Raw genomic sequence first — 23660 nt, 5'->3', positions numbered from 1 at the left:
TTGTACTAATTATTATTACATTTTATTACTTTCATTACGTTTAAACATATACCTATTAACATTTCTAACGAGTCTATTGATAGATGTAAGGTCTTTTATCATCTAGCTTTTATCATTCTCATCATAATTAATTCACAATGTTTTGTTCAATTGTCTTATAATGACACAAATAGAGTTCAAAGAGGAAACGATATACTAGAAACATTAACGATTCTTGTAGAAACAAACCTGGAACGGAAATCCTCTCTGTGAGAAGATATGCTTTTTAAATTGCTACAAGAATTTCTATGAGGAGTCCAAGGTGATTTTCTCAAGAGGAGACAAATGCTTTTATTCTTTTAGTGACTGCTTGATATTTTCACAGAGGGTTATAATGATCATAGGTAATGCATCACCAGGCTCTTATATGCTGTAAAATTTATGAGAGAGATGTATTTGTCAAACTCTGTGAAGGCACTCTGTGGTTGCTTATGCAGGATTAGTTTTGCTGGAAGTCCAGCAGACAGAGGCCATTTAATCAACTCTTTGCTGCTAGCCAAAATGATATCCTACTGAGACCATCTGGATGTCGGCTGGAATCGAGTTTAGCTCTACCGGTAGGAGCCAGAGTTGAGTCAGTCAATAGCTTCCTGAACAGTTATGTTTAAACAAAAGTTTAATCAGCATGCTTGTTGACCGATTGTATTACAAACGTGATTTCATAGGATATGGACTTTAGATACAGAGACAAAAGATTTTTAACAATTTATTTTTTTTTTAAACTCTAGCAAAGTAACATAAGTATTTTAAACTTTTCTATTTTACCTAATATACAGTCTTCCTAACAATTACCATTCTTGTCCTGCATAGAGCACAGTCCTATATAATTTCATCAATTTAAATCCACAGGCACAGGGTCATTTGTGCATTCAGTCTTTGTTTCCTAGGAAACAGACCAGTCAAGAGATGAAAGATGGCCACCCACTTTCTTTACCACAATTATTTGACCCTTTGCTGATCCATGTAATTCATAAGTTTCTTTTTCATACTGCTCAAATGCTGCTATGGTTTTAAAGTCATTTTAGAACCTAATTTTTATTTAATATTTTTAAAAATCCTAAAATAGAGTTGTTAGCAACATTCAAAATGGTAAAATTCTTCACTGGTACAATTCATATGAATTTCTAAATCCTATGCTAACTGAAATGAACAATTCTTTCACATACTTTGTGAAAAATGATCTGAGGTTTATATATATATATATCTGGAGAGACAGCTATAGAATAAATATATAAAATAATGCTTGACTTCAATATACTGCTTTTCATACTGTCTAGAATTTAGTCTTTACAGATACTCTTGAATGTCTTATGTTTTTGGCCATGGTATCTGGGGATCTTAGTCCCCGACCAGGGATTGAATCCATGCCCCTTATAGTGGAAACCTGGAGTCTTAACCATTGGACCAAGGGAAGTCCAGATACTCTTTGATAATCTTGGAAAGCCAACTTATGTATAAATGAATTGCATGTTAGTAAACAGTAGCATGAGCTAAGTCACTTCAGTTGTGTCTGACTCTTTGCAACTCCATGGACTGTAGTCCATCAGGCTCCTCTGTCCACGGGATTTCCCAAGCAAGAATACTGGAACATGTTTCCATTTCCTTCTCCAGGGGATCCTTCTGACCAAGGGATTGAACCCCAGTCTCTTCCTTCTCTTGCTCTGGCAGATGGGTTCTTTACCACTAGTGCCACCTACTCAACGGTCAAGTAATAGTAAATATACTTGGAAACCTTCTCCTCAAAACTTGTTTATGACTTAATTATTGCCTTTACATAACACAATTTTTGAGACTGTCCACCAATTTCAAGATATGGCAGAGAAAATAGTCTCTTTCTGAATAATAATGGAAGGCTGCAAATTGGTAATCTGGAAAGCTGTCCTGGCCTCTGGATCTGTCGGTTCATTCACTCATTCGGTCATGTCTGATTCTTCGTGACCCCAGGGACTGCAGCACTTCAGGCTTCCCTGTTCATCATCAGCCCCGGAGCTCACTCAAAACTCATGTCCATCCAACCCTCTCATCCTCTGTTGTCCCCTTCTCCCGCCTTTGATCTTTTCCAAAATCAGGGTCTTTTCCAGTGAGTCAGTCCTTCGCACCAAAGAATTGGAGCCTCAGCTTCAGCATCAGTCCTTCCAATGAATATTCAGGGCTGATTTCTTTTAAGATTGACTGGTTTTATCTCCTTGCAGTCCAAGAGACTCTCAAGAGTCTTCTCCAACACCACAGTTCAAAAGCATTAATTCTTCAGTGCTGTGGTAAATAATCTGTGGTGAACAATATTCTGCACAAGAGGACAAGGTCTGATTTCTAGCTAGACTATAGATATCAGAGATTGAGGACAAATTGTTTGCTATTCAGATGTTACTTAGTTTGCCTCAAAACTGATGAATTCTAAATAATTGCTAAAAATCCCTTAAGCCTTTGATTAAGAAAAGACATTATATTTTTTAAACTATGAGTTAGCTTGCATGAACTTAATACCTTGCATTATTAAGACATAAGATAGTTGACTCTGCAATATATTGTTTGGAACATGCATTTATACACACACACACACACACACACACACACACACACTTCCCTGATGACTCAGCAGGTTAAGAATCGGCCTGCAATTCAGGAAATGCAGGAGACATGGGTTCACTCCCTGGATCAGGAAGATCCATTGGAGGAGGTCATGGGAACTGACTCCAGTACCCTTGCCAGGAAAATCCCATGGACAAAGGAGCTACATACACACACACATACACACACACCTGTACACACAAACAGACAGATACATATGTATTTATCAAACTTTTATATTGTATATAGATATATATGTACATATATATTTACATATGACATGTATCTATTCAAGAGCATGCTAAACTATTTATGAAAGAAATCGTATTTATATTTAAACTTCTCTGTATTTCCCCTATGTGCACCCAAACATAGTAATTGGAGGGATTATCTATGGAGTTACATGGCAAAAATAAATGTACATATCATAATATTTTTGTATAGGTAATCACACTCCTTTCTTTTCATTATTTACTTGTTATAATTTTGATTGAGAAAAATAATCTGACACATGCTATTTTAGGATAAATCTATCCTTTTGTATCATGTAAAATTATAGTATTAAACATCAGAAAAGGACACCCAAAAAAGATGTCTTTTTCATTATAGGGGACTGGAATGCAAAAGTAGGCAGTCAAGAAATACCTGGAGTAACAGGCAAATTTGGCCTTGGAATACAGAATGAAGCAGGCCAAAGTCTAATAGAGTTTGATCAAGAGAACACACTGGTCATAGCAAACACTGTCTTCCAACAACACAAGAGAAGACTCTACACATGAACCTCACCAGATGATCAATTCTAAAATCAGATTGATTATATTTTTTGCAGGCAAAGATGGAGAAGGTCTATATAGTCAGGAAAAACAAGACCAGGAGCTGACTGTGGCTCAGATCATAAACTCCATATTGCCAAATTCAGACTTACCTTGAAGAAAGTTGGGAAAACCACTAGACCATTCAGGCATGACCTAAATCAAATCCCTTACAATTATACAGTGAAAGTGAGAAACAGATTCAAGGGATTAGATCTGATAGAGTTCCTGATGAACTATGGATGGAGGTTCGTGACATCGTACAGGAGACAGGGATCAAGAGCATCCCCAAGAAAAAGAAATGCAAAAAAGCAAAACGGTTGTCTGAGGAGGCCTTGCAAACAGCTGTGATAAGAAGTGAAAATCAAAGGAGAAAATGAAAGCTGTATCCATTTGAATGCAAAGTTCCAAAGAATACCAAGGAGAAATAAGAAAGCCTTCCTCAGTGATCAGTGCAAAAAATAGAGGAAAACAATAGAATGGGAAAGACTAGAGATCTCTTCAAGAAAATTAGAGATACCAAGGGTATATTTCATGCAAAGATGGGCTAAATAAAGGGCAGAAATGGTATGGACCTAACAGAAGCAGAAGATATTAAGAAGAGGTGGCAAGAAATACACAGAACTATACAAAAAAGATCTTCATGATCCAGATAATCACAATGGTATGATCACTCACCTAGACCAAGATATCCTAGAATGTGAAGTCAAGTGGGCCCTAGGAAGCATCACTATGAACAAAGCTAGTGGAGGTGATAGAATTCCAGTTGAACTATTTCAAATCCTAAAAGATGATGCTGTGAAAGTGCTGCACTCAATATGCCAGCAAATTTGGAAAACCCAGCAGTGGCTCCAGGACTGGAAAAGGTCAGTTTTCATTTGAATCCCTAAGATAGGCAATGCCAAAGAATGATCAAACTACTGCACAATTGCACTCATCTCACACGATAGTAAAGTAGTGCTCAAAATTCTCCAAGCCATGCTTCAACAGTATGTGAATCCTGAACTTCCAGATGTTCAAGCTGGTTTTAGAAAAGGCAAAGGAACTAGAGATCAAATTGCCAACATCTGCTGGATCATGGAAAAAGCAAGAGAGTTCCAGAGAAACATCAATTTCTGCTTTATTAACTATGCCAAAACCTTTGACTGTGTGGATCACCACAAACTGTGGAAAATTCTGAAAGAGATAGGAATACCAGACCACCTGACCTGCCCCTTGAGAAACATGTATGCATGTGAAGAAGCAACAGTTAGAACTGGACATGGAACAACAGACTGGCTCCAAATCGGGAAAGGAGTACATCAAAGCTTCATATTGTCACTCTGCTTATTTAACTTATATGCAGAGTACCTCATGTGAAATACTGGGCTGGATGAAGCACAAGTTGGAATCAAGATTGCTGGGAGAAATAGCAATAACCTCAGATATGCAGACAACACCACCCTTATGACAGAAAGTGAAGAAGAACTAAAGAGCCTCTTGATGAAAGTGAAAAAGGAGAGTGAAAATGTTGGCTTAAAACTCAACATTCAGAAAATGAAGAACCTGGCATCTGGTCCCATTACTTCATGGCAGATAGATAGGGAAACAGTGAAAACAGTGAGAGACTTTTTGGGGGGACTTCAAAATCACTGCAGATGGTGACTGCAGCCATGAAATTAAAAGATGATTGCTCCTTGGAAGAAGAGTTATGACCAACCTAGAGAGCATATTAAAAAACAAAGACATTACTTTGCTGACAAAGGTCTGTCTAGTTAAGGCTATAGTTTTTCCAGTAGTCATGTATGGATGTGACAGTTGGATTATAAAGAAAGCTAAGCACCACAGAATTGATGCTTTTGAACTGTGGTATTGTAGAAGACTCTTGAGAGTTCCTTGGACTGCAAGGAGATCCAACTCAAACTCGATCCTACTCATGGCTATGGTTTTTCCAGTAGTCATGTATGTATGGGAGAGTTGGACTATAAAGAAACCTGAGTGCCGAAGAATGGATGCTTTTGAACTATGGTGTTGGAGAAGACTCTTGACAGTCCTTGAACAGCAAGGAGATCCAACCATTCCATCTTAAAGGAAATCAATCCTGAATATTCGTTGGAAGGACTGATACTAAAAATGGAACTCCAATACTTTGGCCACCTGTTTCGAAGAAGTAACTCATTTGAAAAGACCCTGATGCTGGAAAAGATTGAAGGCAGGAGGAGAATGGGATGACATAGGATGAGACGGTTGTTAGCATCACTGACTCAATGGACCTGAGTTTGAGTAAGCTACAGGAGTTGGTGATGGAATGCAGATTCTGTAGAAGGCCACAGAGGTGAAGGGCCTTCATTTTGCATCACATCAACGGATGCATAGATCAGTGTGACTTACTACAGGTGTTGCTAAATTTGCTCACACAATTCAGATAGCATCTTCCAGGTTTCTTTTCTAAAAAATTACTCTTTTCCTTCCTGTACCCTTTTTTTTTAGAAACAAATCCCTAAGTGTAGATCACATTTAAAGGGAGGAAAGCCAAGCTTCATCTCCTAGAGGAGTATATTAGAAATGTGTGGTAATGTGTTCAAACCAAGCACAGATTTTATTAAATTATATGAATTAAACTTTGTCTCTATGAAGACATTCTATTTCTTCAAATTTCACTAAGTTTAGCATCCGTCAGTGTATCTTGCTTCCAGCAATTATTACTATAATGCCCTAACATGATCTTCTAATTCTCTCATTTCTTCAGGTATACATTTATCTGTAAGGAGGGTCTTTTTCTTCTGCTAGATATATTTATTTATTCAATCATTTATTCATGTCTGTTTGGATTCATGGTTATTTTTAAAAACATTAATGTTAATACTCCAATTCTTCTTTTATCTGAGAATGGTTTTAAGAAACTAAATTCTTAGTTCTAGGTCTTCTCAGTGGACTAACTAGGAAATACATGCATCAGTTCAGTTCAGTTCAGTCGCTCAGTCATGTCCGACTCTTCACGACCCCATGAATCCCAGCACGCCAGGCCTCCCTGTCCATCACCAACTCCTGGAGTTCACTCTGACTCATGTCCATCGAGTCAGTGATGCCATCCAGCCATCTCATCCTCTGTCGTCCCCTTCTCCTCCTGCCCCCAATCCCTCCCAGCTCAGAGTCTTTTCCAATGAGTCAACACTTCGCATGAGGTGGCCAAAGTACTGGAGTTTCAGCTTCAGCATCATTCCCTCCAAAGAAATCCTAGGGCTGATCTCCTTCGGAATGGACTGGTTGGATCTCCTTGCAGTTCAAGGGACTCTCAAGAGTCTTCTCCAACACCACAGTTCAAAGGCATCAGTTCTTCAGCGCTCAGCTTTCTTCACAGTCCAACACTCACATCCATACATGACCACAGGAAAAACCATAGCCTTGACTAGACGGACCTTTCTTGGCAAAGTAATGTCTCTGCTTTTCAATATGCTATCTAGGTTGGTCATAACTTTCCTTCCAAGGAGTAAGCGTCTTTTAATTTCATGGCTGCGGTCACCATCTGTAGTGATTTTGGAGCCCAGAAAAATAAAGTCTGACACTGTTTCCACTGTTTCCCCATCTATTTCCCTTGAAGTGATGGGACCAGATGCCATGATCTTTGTTTTCTGAATGTTGAGCTTTAAGCCAACTTTTTCACTCTCCTCTTTCACTTTCATCAAGAGGCTTTTTAGTTTCTTTTCACTTTCTGCCATAAGGGTGGTGTCATCTGTATATCAGAAGTTATTGATATTTCTCCCCGCAATCTTGATTCCAGCTTTTGTTTCTTCCAGTCCAGAGTTTCTCATGATGTACTCTGCATATAAGTTAAATAAGCAGGGTGATAATATACAGCCTTGACATACTCCTTTTCCTATTTGGAACCAGTCTGTTGTTCCATGTCCAGTTCTAACTGTTGCTTCCTGACCTGCATACAGATTTCTCAAGAGGCAGGTCAGGTGGTCTGGTATTCCCATCTCTTTCAGAATTTTCCACAGTTTATTGTGAGCCACACAGTCAAAGGCTTTGGCACAGTCAATAAAGCAGAAATAGATGTTTTTCTGGAACTGTCTTGCTTTTTCTATGATCCAGCGGATGTTGGCAATTTGATCTCCGGTTCCTCTGCCTTTTCTAAAACCAGCTTGAACTCAGGAAATTCATGGTTCACGTATTGCTGAAGCCTGGCTTGGAGAATTTTGAGCATTAGTTTACTAGCATGTGAGATGAGTGCAATTGTGTGGTAGTTTGAGCATTCTTTGGCATTGCCTTTCTTTGGGATTGGAATGAAAACTGACCTTTTCCAGTCCTGTGGCCACTGCTGAGTTTTCCAAATTTGCTGGAAATACATGCATATAAATATACAAATCCATGTCCATACATATATCTACATTATGTTTGTATCTTTCTACATATATATATATGTTTATATACACACACACATACATATATACATATTGAATTAAATGTATCCATATGTAATTTTTAATTCTAATCTGAAACCACAAGTTTCATTCCAACATTCCGCTTCTTGATTATTTTTAATTTCTGTCTGACAATGAGAAACCTTATTATCATTATGGTCTATATATATATCCTTATCTGCTCAATCATTATATATATGCAAAGTAACTCCAGAATTTCAAAAATATAAACCTGTTAGAAGCAAATCTACCAACTAAAGTGTTCCATCATGGACAGTTATTTTTGTCTTTTGACTTAAAATATCCAGCATTTTAACTTTTAAAAAAGTATCTCTTTAAAAGAAAAAAGTTAAAATCAGGTCTCATTCCCATCAGCTTCCATGAGTTTGTTAAATACTTGTAATAAAATTAGTTTCATTGTTCATAGTGTACATTCATTACTGTTTCCTCAGCAGCCTCATTTTAAAATGTATTTTTGTAAAGTTTCTTCTCTGTAGTGTACATTTCTATGAGTTTGACAAAAGCATAAAATAATGTTACTGCCAAAAGTACCGTAGAGATGAACTCCATTAATAATTACTTATTGTAAAATTCTGCATGCTAAAATATTACCACTGAATAACTAAGAATAAAGTATTTTATTTTACTTATTAGAAATGTATTTTCACTCATCAATTCTTGAATTATAGAATTATCAAGAATATAGTCATCTGGAGAGAGCCAATCTGAAATTTCAAATACACACTTATTTTCTACACCATCATAAAAGTCTGGAAAGTTGCTATTTATCTTTTGATTTCTCTAACAATTGTGAAATATCTTTCTATTTCAATGCTTCTGCATGGTAAATAATGAATTTTTCTTTTTTATTTTTTGCCTTCCTATAACCTTGAAAAAGTGAAAGTGTTAGTCACTCAGTCATATTCGACTCTGCGACCCCATGGACTATAGCTCACCATGATCCTCTCTCCATGGGATTCTCCAGGCAGGAATACTGGAGTGGGGTTGCCATGCCCTCTTCCAGAGGATCTTCATGACCCACAGTTCAAAACTGGTCTCCTACAATCCAGGTGGATTCTTTACTGTCTGAGTCACCAGGGACCTTACATTGAAATAAACAATAGAAACATAAACATATTAGATAAACAGAGTTTAGGATTTTATTAGATGTCACAATCAAGCTAAAGCACTTTTAGTTTTAGAAATATTTACTTTTTTAATGAAAGTGAAACAAATGTTTAAAATATTTTATCACCTCTAAATTATTTATTAGGTTTGTACCTATATTTGTTACCAACTTAACACGGTATTGAATGGTATCCTGATAAATGACTGTAGGTAGAATAAGTGGGGAGGCATAGGTTTAGGAATCCCTTACTTTAACTCAGAACACTTATTAATATTAGGTAGCCACATTTCTTAGTTAAAATGGCAATTATGATCAAAGTAAAATTACATAGGAAGGGACTTCTTTTTGGTTCCTGGATCTAATTTCAACATGTGTGGTACAGGGTTGGGTGAGATTGGGGCTTCCTATCCAACACCAAGCAGTTCTCAGTCACCAGACAGGTGTTCTATAATTTGACTCAATTTTGATACTCTCTATCCAGAGGTAGCATCAGATCCCAGTGCTTAAGGGTACAACACTACAAGATTTTACCTCCACAAATACTTCAGATGTAAGTTTCAATTCTAGGTTGTAACCTGTGCTTTGGAGTTTGTTGTTGCTGTTCAGTCACTCAGTCATGTCCGACTCTTTGCGACCCCATGGACTGCAGCATGCCAGGCTTCCCTGTCCTGTACCATCTCCTGGAGGTTGCTCAAACTCATATCCATTTAGTCAGTGATGCCATCCAACCATCTCATCCTCTGTCATCCCCTTTTCCTGCCTTCAATCTTTCCCAGCATCGGGTCTTTTCTAATGAGTCGGCTCTTTGCACTAGGTAGCCAAAGTTTTGGAGCGTCAGCATCAGTCCTTTTAATGAATATTCAGGATTGATTTATTTAGGATTGACTGATTTGATCTCTTTGCAGCCCAAGGGACTTTCAAGAGTCTTCTCCAACACCACAGCTCAAAAGCATTAATTTGTCATATTTCTTTATGGTCCAATTCTCACATCCATACATGACTACTGAAAAACCATAGTTTTGACTATATGGACTTTGTCAGCAAAGTAATATATCTGCTTTTTAATATGCTGTCTAGGTTGATCATAGCTTTTCTTCCAAGGAACAAGTGTCTTTTAATTTCATGACTGTAGTCACCATTTGCAGTGATTTTGGAGTGCAAGAAAATAAAGTATGTCACTGTTTCCTTTGTTTCTCCTTTGCTATGAAGTGATGGGACCAGATGCCATGATCTTACTTTTCTGAATGTTGAATCTTTTTTTTTTTTTAATTTTATTTTATTTTTAAACTTTACAATATTGTATTAGTTTTGCCAAATATCAAAATGAATCCGCCACAGGCATACATGTGTTCCCCATCCTGAACCCTCCTCCCACCTTCCTCCCCTACCCTCCCTCTGGGTCGTCCCAGTGCACCAGCACCAAGCATCCAGTACCGTGCATTGAACCTGGACTGGCGACTCGTTTCATACATGATATTATACATGTTTCAATGCCATTCTCCCAAATCTCCCCACCCTCTCCCTCTCCCACAGAGTCCATAAGACTGATCTATACATCGGTGTCTCTTTTGCTGTCTCGTACACAGGGTTATTGTTACCATCTTTCTAAATTCCATATATATGTGTTAGTATACTGTATTGCTGTTTTTCTTTCTGGCTTACTTCACTCTGTATAGTAGGTTCCAGTTTCATCCATCTCATTAGAACTGATTCAAATGTATTCTTTTTAATGGCTGAGTAATACTCCATTGTATATATGTACCACTGCTTTCTTATCCATTCATCTGCTGATGGGCTTCTAGGTTGCTTCCATGTCCTGGCTATTATAAACAGTGCTGCGATGAACATTGGGGTACACATGTCTCTTTCCCTTCTGGTTTCCTCAGTGTGTATGCCCAGCAGTGGGATTGCTGGATCATAAGGCAGTTCTATTTCCAGTTTTTTAAGGAATCTCCACACTGTTCTCCATAGTGGCTGTACTAGTTTGCATTCCCACCAACAGTGTAAGAGGGTTTCCTTTTCTCCACACCCTCTCCAGCATTTATTGCTTGTAGACTTTTGGATCGCAGCCATTCTGACTGGCGTGAAATGGTACCTCATAGTGGTTTTGATTTGCATTTCTCTGATAATGAGTGCTGTTGAGCATCTTTTCATGTGTTATAGAAATCATTCCAAGCATCTTTTCTGAGCACAATGCAGTAAGATTAGATCTCAATTACAGGAGAAAAACTATTAAAAATTCCAACATATGGAGGCTGAACAACACGCTGCTGAATAACCAACAAATCACAGAAGAAATCAAAAAAGAAATCAAAATTTGCATAGAAACTAATGAAAATTAAAACACAACAACTCAAAACCTGTGGGACACTTTAAAAGCAGTCCTAAGGGGAAAGTTCATAGCAATACAGGCATACCTAAAGAAACAAGAAAAAAGTCAAATAAATAACCTAACCCTACACCTAAAGCAACTAGAAAAGGAAGAAATGAAGAACCCCAGGGTTAGTAGAAGGAAAGAAATCTTAAAAATTAGGGCAGAAATAAATGCAAAAGAAACAAAAGAGACCATAGCAAAAATCAACAAAGCCAAAAGCTGGTTCTTTGAAAAGATAAATAAAATTGACAAACCATTAGCCAGACTCATCAAGAAACAAAGGGAGAAAAATCAAATCAATAAAATTAGAAATGAAAATGGAGAGATCACAACAGACAACACAGAAATACAAAGGATCATAAGAGACTACTATCAACAATTATATGCCAATAAAATGGACAACGTGGAAGAAATGGACAAATTCTTAGAAAAGTACAATTTTCCAAAACTCGACCAGGAAGAAATAGAAAATCTTAACAGACCCATCACAAGCACGGAAATTGAAACTGTAATCAAAAATCTTCCAGCAAACAAAAGCCCCGGTCCAGACGGCTTCACAGCTGAATTCTACCAAAAATTTAGAGAAGAGCTAACACCTATCCTGCTCAAACTCTTCCAGAAAATTGCAGAGGAAGGTAAACTTCCAAACTCATTCTATGAGGCCACCATCACCCTAATACCAAAACCTGAATGTTGAATCTTAATCTGGCTTTTTCACTCTCTTCTTTCACTTTCTTTTTTTTTAAATTTAATTTTATTTTTTAACTTTACAATATTGTATTGGTTTTGCCATATATCAGCATGAATCCGCCACAGGTATACATGTGTTCCCCATCCTGAACCCTCCTCCCTCCTCCCTCCCTGTACCATCCCTCTGGGTCGTCCCAGTGCACCAGCCCCAAGCATCCAGTATTGTGCATCAAACCTGGACTGGCGACTCATTTCATATATGATATTATACATGTTTCAATGTCATTCTCCCAAATCATCCCACCCTCTCCCTCTCCCTCTCCCATAGAGTCCAAAAGACTGTTCTATACATCAGTGTCTCTTTTGCTGTCTTGTATACAGGGTTATTGTTACCATCTTTCGAAATTTCACTTTCATCAAGAGGCTCTTTAGTTCCTCTTCACTTTCTGCCATAAAGGTGATGTTATCTGCATATCTGAATTTATTGCTATTTCTCTTGGCAATCTTGATTCCAGCTTGAGCTTCATCCAGCCTGAAATTTTGCATGATGTGCTCAGGATATATCTTAAGTAAGCAGGGTGAAAATAGACAGCCCTGATGTACTCCTTTCCCAATTTTGAACCAGTCCTTTGTTCCGTGCCTGCTTCTAACTGTTGCTTCTTGACCTGCATACAGGTTTTCTCAGGAGGCAGATACGGTGGTCTGGTGTTCCCATCTCTTGAAGAATTTTCCACAGTTCATTGTGATCCACACAGTCAAAGGCTATAGTGTATTCAATGAAGCAGAAGTAGATATTTCTTTTGAATTCTCTTGTTTTTTCTATGATCCAATGGATGTTGGCAATTTGATCTCTGGTTCCTCTGCCTTTTCTAAATCCAGCCAGCACATCTGGAAGTTCTCAGTTCACATACTGTTGAAGACTGGCTTGGGGAATTTTGACCACTTCCAATTTACCTTGATTCATGGACCTAACATTCCAGGTTCCTATGCAGTATTGTTCTCTACTGCATCAGACTTTACTTTCACCACCAGACACATACACACCTGGGCACTGTTTCTGCTTTGGCTCAGTCTTTTCATCCTTTCTAAGTATTTCTCTGCTCTTTTCCAGTAGCATATTGGGCACCTACCAACCTGGGGAGTCCATCTTTCAGTGTCATATCTTTTTGCCTTTTCATACTGTTTGTGGGGTTCTCAAGGATTTGTGGGGTTCTCAAGGCAAGTACAGAGAAGACAATGGCACCCCACTCCAGTACTCTTGCCTGGAAAATCCCATGGGTGGAGGAGCCTGATAGGCTGCAGTCCATGGGGTCGCACAGAGTCGGACACGACTAAGCGCCTTCACTTTCACTTTTCACTTTCATGCATTGGAGAAGGAAATGGCAACCCACTCCAGTGTTCTTGCCTGGAGAATCCCAGGGACCGGAGAGCCTGATGGGCTGTCATCTATGGGGTCGCACAGAGTTGGACACGACTGAAGTGACTTAGCAGCAGTAGCAGCAAGGCAAGGATGCTGAAGTGGTTTGTCATTCCTTTCTCTGGGGACCATATATTGTCAGAACTCTCCACCATGACCTGTCCGTCTTGGATGGCCCTACATGACATGACCCATAGTTTCATTGAGTGAGACAAGGTTGTGATCCATGTGATCAGTTTGGCTAATTTTCTGTGATGGTGATTTTCATTCTGTCTGCCCTCTGAAGGATAAGGATAAGAGGCTTGTGGAAGCTTTCTGGTGGGTGGGACCGGATGTGGGTAAAACTGGGTCTTGCTCTGCTCTGGGGGGCAGGGCCATGCTCAGTAAATCCTTAATCCAATTTTCTGCTGATGGATGAGGCTGTATTCCTTTCCTGGAGTTTGGCCATAGTTTGGCCAAACTATGGTAGGGGTAATGGCAGTAATGGTAGTAATACCTCCTTCAAAAGGACTTATGCCAGCATGCTGCGGCTCCTAGGACTGTTGTAGTTATGTCCCTGACCCCATGGCAGGCCACTTTTGACCCACACCTTTGCAGGAGATTCCCAGGCACTCATAGGCAAATCTGGCTCAGTCTCCTGTGGGGTCACTGCTCCTTTCTCCTGGGTCCTAGATGTACAAGGTTTTATTGTACCCTTGATGAGTCTGTTTCCTTGTGGGTTCTCAGTCCTTCTGACTGATCCCCAGGTTGTGAAATTTGTTGTGGGCCCTAGAATTTTGCAACAGTGCAAGAACTTCTTTGGTATAATTGTTCTCCAGTTTGTGGGTCGTCTACTCAGTGGCTCTGTAGTGAAGCTAATGGTGACCTCCTCCAAGAGGACTTATGCTGCATCTTCCAAGTCTGTTGCAGCCAGAACCCCTGTCCCTGTGGCAGGTCACTGCTGACCTGTGCCTCCACAGGAGACACTCAAACACTCAAAGCGGGGTCTGGCTCAGTCTCTTATGGGGGTCATTGCTCTTTTTCCTCAGTCCCGGTGCACACAAGGTTTTGTTTGTGCCCTCCAAGAGCCTCTGGCCAGTCTGAGGTATGATGCTAAATGCAATGTTTCCCCTCCTACAATCTTGTTGGGGCTTCTCCTTTGCCCTGGATGTTGGGTATCTTTTGCAGCAGGCGGGGATGGGGGTGGAATCCAACATTTTCCTGTGGATGGCTGTTCAGCAGTTAGTTGTGATCTTGGTGTTCTCACAGGAGAAGATGAGCACAGATCCTTCTACTCTGCCATCTTTGTTCTTGGTTCTGTGCTTCTGACTGATTATAAATCAGAGGTTCCCATGACATCCTACTTGGGTTAAATTTGCTAGAATGGCACACAACTCAGAAAAAAAAAAAAAAAAAACATTTTACTTACTAGATTACCAGTTCATTACAAAGAGTTATAACTTGGGAATAGCCAGATGGAAGGGATGCAAAGGGCAAGTTATGGGGAAAGGACTCAGAACATCCATGTCCTCTCCAAACATGCCTCTCTCCCCAGAACTCCACCTGTTCACTACCATGAAAAACCTTCATACCATGTCCTTTGGGTCTTATGGAGGCTTCATTATGCAGGGATAGTCAATAAATCTTTTGCTAATAGCCAATGACCTAACTCCCACCTTCTCCCCCAGTCTCCTCCCCAGGTGGTGGGGGGGAATGGGACTAAAATTTCCAATGCTCTAATTAAGTTATGAGTTTGGTTCCAGCAGCAACCAGCACCCACTTAAAGTGCTTTCTCAAAGTCACCTTACGAATGTAACAAAAGACAGCTTTATCACTCTCAACTCTGAGGAAATCCCGAGTTTTGGGAGCCCTGAGTCAGAAACCACGAACAAAAACTAAATATATATTTATTGTAAATCACAGTATCACAAGAGTGTTATATACACATATATACATGTATATATGTGTATATATATATATATACACACATGCACACATATACATACTATGTGTATATATATATATATATATATATATCCATTTGAAAAGTAAGGTTTGAACAGAACTTAATTCAGTCATTTCTTTTAAGGAGAAACCAAACCAAATCAAGGGATTCAAATCAAGAAGGTGGAATAGGAGAACCTGGAGCTCACCTCCCCCATGAACACATCAAAAATACATCTACATATGGAGAGACTCTTGCTGAAAACTAACTACAGACTGGCAGAAAAACTTTTATACAAGTAGGACTGTAAGAAATATTCACACAGAATGTGATATGAAGAGAAGAGAAACATGGTGTCAGGATCTGTGTCCATGGGAGGGGCTACGGAATAAGAGGAGAATTACACGGGTGGAGATTCTCCTGGGGGAGTGATCAGTTTGAACCATACACTGGACACTCCAGCCCTAGGGTCCAACACCAGTAAGACGATTCCCTTCGCTGGTTAGAAAACCAGTGGGACTAATAGGATGGCTATAAGTAACCTAGACTCTGTTTGTGAAAGATGTGCACACACTTGCTAACTCCTGAAACAAGGCAGAGAAAATAGACTGAAACTGAGCAGGACTCAAGGCTGTTTTCCAAAACCTCTCTGATGTGTATTTCTGCTTAGTCAGTCCCCTGCTCCAGCCTCTTAAGTTTCTCAAGCAGCATATCGGAAGTGGTCTTGGACTATGAGGCTGAGCCCACCACGGCCTGCCCAGACCCACCGAGTGCCTGCAACAGCCCTCCTTGCTCTGTGATGCAGCTCCCCACTACTGGCAAGGAATGATACTGTGTAAGACTGAATCAGGCAGAAATAGACAATCTGAACATACTGATCACTGGTGGAGAAGTTGAGTTAGGAATCAAAAAACTCCAAACAAAGAAAAGTCCAGGACCAGATAGCTTCTTAGAGGATGTCTACCAAACATATAAAAAAGAGCTAAAATCTATACTTCTCAAACTATTTCAAAAAATTGAAGTGTATGGAATCAAGTTGACTACAGGGCCAGCATTACCCTGATAGTTAAGCCAGACAAAGATACAATAACAAAAGAAAATTACAGACCGATACCTCTGATGAAAACAGACACAATAACCCTAAATAAAATATTAGCAAACTTAATTCGTGATCATGTGGAATCTATTCCAGGGATGCAAGTATTGTTCAACATCCATAGATCAATGTGATATACCTCATTCATAAAAATGAATTAAAATCACAAAATCATTTCAATAGACAAAGAAAAAGCATTTGACAAAAATCCAACATTGATTCAATAAGATCTCTCATGAAAATTAGTATAGAGGGAACATATCTCAACATGATAAAGGTGGTTTATAGCAAACCTACAGCTAACATCATACTCAACCATGGAAAAAAATCAGTTTTTCTTCAAAAATCAGGAATAATACCATTGCTCCCAGCACTTCTATCTGACTTAGTGTTGCAAATCCTAGTCACAGCATTCAGCCAAGAAAAAGAAGTAAAAGCCATCCAAATCAGAAGGGAAGAATTGAATCTCTCACTATATGTAGATGTCATGATACTATATAAAGATAACTCTAACTTCTCTACCAAGAAAATTCTCAGAATTAATAAATTCACTCAAGTTGCAGGATATACAATTAATATAAAGAAATGTATTGCTTTTTTCTATACACTAATCATGAACTATCAAAAGGAAACCAAGAAAACAATCCAGATGAAAATTGCATGAAATAGAATAGAATTCTTAGAAATAAATTTAACCAAGAAGGTAAAAACCTATACTCTGAACATTATAAAACACTGATGACGGAGTTTAAGATGAAACAAGGAAATAGCACAATATCTTAAGTTCATGAATTGGAAGAATTATTGTTAAAATGTCTATGCAACTCAAAGCAATCTATAGATTTAGTGCAGTCCCCTTTCTTGATAGGGATTGAATTGAATGTCATTACCCATGACATTTTACACAGAACTAGAATAAATAATCCTAAAATTTACATGGAACCACAAAAGACTTAGAATTGCTAAATCAACTTTGAGGAAAAAAAAAACAAAACTGGAGATATCACAGTCCTTGATGTCACAGAATATTACAATGTAAAAGCAATCAAAACAGTCTCATACCATCACAAAAATTGGACATAAATCAGTGAAACAGAACAGAGAGCCTAGGAATAAATCCTTGAATTTATGGTCAATTAACCTGCAAATAAGTAGTTAAGAATATAAAATAGAGAAAAGGCAGTAACCTCAATGAGTGTTTCTGGGTAAATTGAAAAACTACATGTAAAAGAATGACATTAGAACATTTTATCACAGTATATACAATAAACTCAAATTAAAGACTTGAATGTAAGATCTAAAATCATAAAAACCCTAGAAAATAACAGTCAGAACACTTTCATATAAATCATAGCAATATATTTTTGCATCTGTTCCCAAAGCAAAAGAAACAAAAGCAAACAAACCAAAACAAAAGCCAAATGGGACCAATTAAACAAAACTTTTCACACAGAAAAGGGAAATGTTTCCAAAATGAAAAGACAGCTTAGTGTTTTTTGGGAGACACTATTTGCAAATGATACAACCAATGAGGGATTAATACACAAAATATATAATCAGCTAGTACAGCTCAGTATCAGAACAAACAAACCCCAATTTTTAAAAATGGGCAAAGAATCTGAATAAACTTTTTTCTTCAAACAAGGTATATAGATGACCAACAGGCACATGAATATATTTTCAAAATTGCTAGTCATCAGAGAAATGAAAATGAAAACCACAATAAGACATAATCTCATGCCTACCATAATGACTACTATCATAAAGTCTGAAAGTATCAAATGTTGAAGAGGATGTGGAGGAAAGGGAACCCTAGCACAGTGTTGGTGGAAATGTAAGTTGGTATAGTATGGTGGTTCCTCATAAAATTAAAAATAGAGCTACCATATTATCTAGCAGTTCCACATCTGGGTATATATTGGAAGAAAATGAAAACACTAGCTTAAACATGGACCCCAATGTTAATAGCAGCATTACTTACAGTAGCCAGTATAAGGAAGCAATCTAAGAATCCACAAATAAATGAATGGTGTGTGATATATATGTACATATATCCATATATATGATGCTATTTTGATTACTGAGCTTTGTAGAATCTTGTGAAGTCAAGGAATGTGATACCTATAGTTTTGTTCTTTTTTTCTCAAGTGCTGTGGCAATTCTGGGTGTTTTGTATATATCTATATATACATGCACATACACAAAACAGAATATTACTCAGCCATAAAAGAAGAATGAAATTTTGCCATTTAAAACAACATCAATGGACTCAGACGGTATTCTGTTTAATAAAACAAATCAGAAAGAGAAAGGCAAATATTGTGTTATCACCTATAGGTAGAATCTAAAAATTAAAACACACAGATGAATATAACAAAAATAGACATAAATTTTATGTCTATTTAAATTTTATGTCTGTGTCTATGTCTACATAGATACAGGGAACACACTAGTGGTTACCAGTGGGAAGGGGGGTGGGGGCAAGACAGAGGAAGGGGATTAAGAGGTATAAGCTACTTATTTATTATAAAATAAATAAGCTACAAGGATATGTTGTACATCACAAGAATGTCATTATTTTGTAATAAATTTAAATGAATATTTCATTTATTTATAGATTGTATTAATCAATAATATTGGAGAACTATGTTGTACACTTTAAATATTTTAAATCAACTATACTTCAATACAAATAGTAAACCAAAGAAGAAAAAGATTTTCTGAACCATCTACAAATACATGGTACTAAAAACCTATTGAATATAATCATAATCTGAAGATGTGCAATCTTTTTCTTTGGTCTCTATGTCCTCTATAATATTCTTAATTGTAGCTACTGCCTTCCTAAAAATAATCGTTTACTATGTGATCACTAAAATACAAACAAAAAGCTAATGAATGAAACTGAAGAGGAAGTAAAAAGATTTTTTTTATAGTATTAGAGACATGACTACATACAGTTTCAGCCCATTTATTTTCAAACTTGTAGGGAAATTTTCTAGTGACATATTCACTTGGATTACCTTGCAAACTGGTCAGTACTTCCTGGATATTAATAAGGAGTTACTCATATTGTCATAAATTAAACCTTAAGTTACTTCTGGAGCTACTCAGCGATGCTTGTATTATCTAAACCATGAGCCATGGGTAGGTGGCAAGCTATGTTATAATTAAGGACTCGTTAAAGAAGCATTTCTGCAGAGTGAACTAGAAAGGTGAGGGGTGGGCTTGGGGCGGGTAGTGGGATTGAGAGAATGGTAATTAAGAGTGAAGACTCTGAGGCCTAAATGCATAATCTTAAATTCCAGTTTTGCTAACATGCAGCTGAGTGACCTTGGGCCAGGCACATGATCCCTGGTCTTCAGTTTACTCATCTCCCTATGGGGGCTATTGTAACTAGGTTCTATCTTGAATGATTATCACTAGAATTACAGGAGTTAATATATGTCAGGTACTTAGCAGAGTGCTTGGTATATATTGTAAATATGTTTGTTTTTATTATATGCCTTGTGTGCAATTTTCAATGAAGATAAACTATTATACATTACAATGTATTAATAAATAGGATATATTTTATAACAATGAGAAAAAAATTAGAGACAGTTAAAAAGAATTTAACATTTTAATTAAACCATTTATTTTTGCCATTAAAATAAAAACCTAAAATTAGCAAATGCATTAAAAAAACACAAACATACATTAAGGACACTAAAAAAACAAATGGCTTATTACTCAAAAGTAATTTACAGGCATTTTTCTTGATTAAATAATTGGAGGAAATATTTACTTTGCAATCCAAACATACTGCTTTCTTAAACTTTGGAATCACATACACTTTATTTAGTGAAAACTTCCAAAGAAAATCTATTTCACAAAGACACTAAAGAAATCAAATATTTGAAATAATCGTAAGTATTACTTATTTTGATTGCCATGAACAGATATGAGACATAATGATAGTTCAAAAGAAGAGAAATTTTTATTTCAACATAAGATTAATTCCAAGGATGAAAATCAAGGACTGATTGTTACACTCCTTTGTTTCTCCTTCCTTAGCAAGAGGCATCCATCTATAAACCATTTCATATGGGAGAGAACTGCTGGAGTTTTATCCAGTTAGACATATAGCTGATCCAAGTGGAGACAGGTCAAAAGGCTCATACAATATATGAGTTCTAATTAGGAGCTTTTCCATATTTTCTAAACCAAAACTTCACATTCATTTCATCCTCCTCCTTTAGCTGTTAGCCTGGAAAGTCATCATTTGGAAAGGCCTACTTCCATACATCAATGTGGAAAGACATCAACAACCTCAGATATGTGGATGATACCACTCTAATGACAGAAAGCAAAGAGGAACTAAAGAGACTCTTGATGAGGGTGAAGGAGGAGAGTGAAAGTGCCAGCTTAAGACTTAATACAATTATGTAAAGTTTAAAAATAAAATAAAATTTAAAAAAAAAAAGAAAACCAGAACACTTTTAAGAGTAAAAAAAAATAAAAAACTAAGATCATGGCAATCCAGCCCCATTACTGCATGCAAATAGAGGGGGAAAAGGTGAAAATAGTGACAGATTTCCTCTTCTTGGGTGTCAAAGTCACTGTGGACGGTGACTGCAGCCATGAAATTAGAAGACGCTTGCTTCTTGGCAGGAAAGCGATGACAAACCTAGACAGCGCGTTGAAAAAACAGACACTATTTTGCTGACAAGAGTCTGTATAGCAAGGCTATGGTTTTCCCAGTGGTCATGTATGGTTGTGATGGCTGGACTGTAAATAAGACAGAATGCCAAAGAATTGATGCCTTCGAACCGTGGTGCTGGAGAAGACTCCTGAAAGTCCCTTGGACAGCAAGGAGATCAAACCAGTCCATCTTAAGGGAGATCAACCCTGAATACTGACTGCAAGGACTGATGCTAAAGGTGAAGCTTCAGTGTTTAGATCATCAGACATGAATAGACAACTCATTGGAAAAGTCCCCGATGCTGGGAAAGATTGAGGGCAGAAGGTGAAGAGGTGTCAGAAGATGAGATGCCTGGACATCATCACCGATGCAATGAATATGAACTTGGGCAAACTCTAGGAGATGGTGAGGGATAGGGAAGCCTGGTGTGCTGTAGTCCATGGGGTCTCAAGGAGTTGGACATGACTGGGAGACTGAACAACAACAAAAGTTCCATTCATTACAGAAATCAATTATATGGCTTTTTGTCCACATAGCTACCACTGTCTTGAAACAAATGTCCCCCATAACATCTACTCTCCTGAAACTATGCACCACCTATGTGCTGTGTGCTGAGTCACTCAGTTGTGTCTGACTCTTTGCGACCCCATGGACTGCAGCCTGCCAGGCTCCTCTGTCCTTAAGGATTCTCCAGGCACAAAAAACTGAGTGGGTTTCCATCCCCTCCTACAGGGGATCTTCCCAATCCAGGGATTAAACCCAGGTCTCCCACATTGCAGGCAGATGCCTCATTGTCTGAGCCACCAGGGAAGCCCATGAACCACCTATGGTGAATATGATTTTAATTTCCTCTAAGCAATTATGACTTATCTCTTTTTGATATCTTTCCTTAATTTTTTAGAGTTTTTTTTTTTTTTTAATTAAAGGAATCACTTGCTCTGACTTCAGTCTGTACTATAAAGCTACAGTAATCACAACTGTATGGTACTGGCACAAAAAGAAGAAATCTAGATCAACAGAATAGGATAGAAAGCCCAGAGGTAAATCCATGAACCTATGGTCACCTAATCTATAAAAAGGAGGAAAGAATATACAGTGGAGAAATGACACTGCCTTCAGTAAGTGGTGGTGCTAGGAAAATTGGACAGCTACATATAAAGAATTCAATTAGAACACCATGTGAAATTCACTCAGTCGTATCTAACTCTTTGCAATCCTGTGGACTATACAGTCAATGGAATTCTCTAAGCTAGAATACTGGAGTGGGTAGCCTTTCCCTTCTCAGGGGATCTTTCCAACCTAGAGATCGAACCCATATCTCCTGCATTGCAGGCAGATTCTTTACCAGCTGAGCCACAATGGAAGCTTGAACACCACACACAAAAATAAACAGTGAATTAAAGACCAAAACGTAGGACTAGGTACTATGAAACACTTAGAGGAAAACATAGAAAGAAGCCCTCTCACATAAATTTTAGCAAGATCTTTATTGATTCACCTCCTAGAGTAATGAAAATGAAACAAAAATAAACCAATGGGACCTAATTATACTTAAAAACTTTTGCAGAGCAAAGGAAGTCATAAATAAAATGAAAAGACAACCTACAGAATGGGAGAAAATATTTGCAACAATGCAACCAACTGACAAGGTATTCAACTCCAAAATATATAAATAGCTCATGCAGTTCAGTAACAACAACAACCAAATTCCTTTAAAACATTGGAAGATCTGAATAGACATTTCTCCAAAGAAGATATATAGATGACTAAAGCCACATAAAAAGACTCCCAACTCCACAAATTATTAGAGAAATGCAAATTAAAACTACAATGAGGTATCATTTCACATCAGTCAGAACAGTGATTATCAAAAAATTTTTTTTGCTTTTTGTTTTTTTTTGATTCTCCAGCAAATAAGAAATTCTGGAGAGGAAGTGAAGAAAAGTGAGCCTTCCTACAATGTTGGTGGGGATGCAAATTGGTACAGCCACTATGATATTTTTAATACACAAGTTAGGTCATATCACATGTCACAGTGGTATAGCCACTATGGAGTACATTACTGAGGTTCCTTAAAAAACTAAAAAAAGAGCTCCCATATGGTACTACAATCCCAATCCTGGGAATATAGCCAGAGAAAACCATAATTTGAAAAGATACATGCACCCCAGTGCAGTACTATTTGCAATAGCCAGGACATGGAAGCAACCTAAATGTCCATCAACGGAGGAATGGATAAAAAAAGATGTGGTACATATACACAATGGAGTATTACTAAGTCATGGAAAAGGAGGAAATACTGCCCTTTGTAGGGACATGGATAGACCCAGAGATTGTCATAATGAGTGAAGTGAGATAGAGAAGAATAAATATATGATATCACTTACATGTGAAATCTAAAAAAATTGTACAAATGAACTTATTTATGAAAAAAACAGTGACAAATGTAGAAAAAAACAAACAAACAAACTTATGATTATAAGGAGGAAGGGCTTCCCTGGTTGCTCAGATGGTAAAGTCTGCC

This window comes from Bos javanicus, chromosome 16 (assembly GCF_032452875.1).
Source record: "Bos javanicus breed banteng chromosome 16, ARS-OSU_banteng_1.0, whole genome shotgun sequence".
Classification (NCBI taxonomy): domain Eukaryota; kingdom Metazoa; phylum Chordata; class Mammalia; order Artiodactyla; family Bovidae; genus Bos; species Bos javanicus.
The sequence above is the reverse complement of the archived record's forward strand: the minus strand, read 5'-3'. Positions refer to the sequence as shown.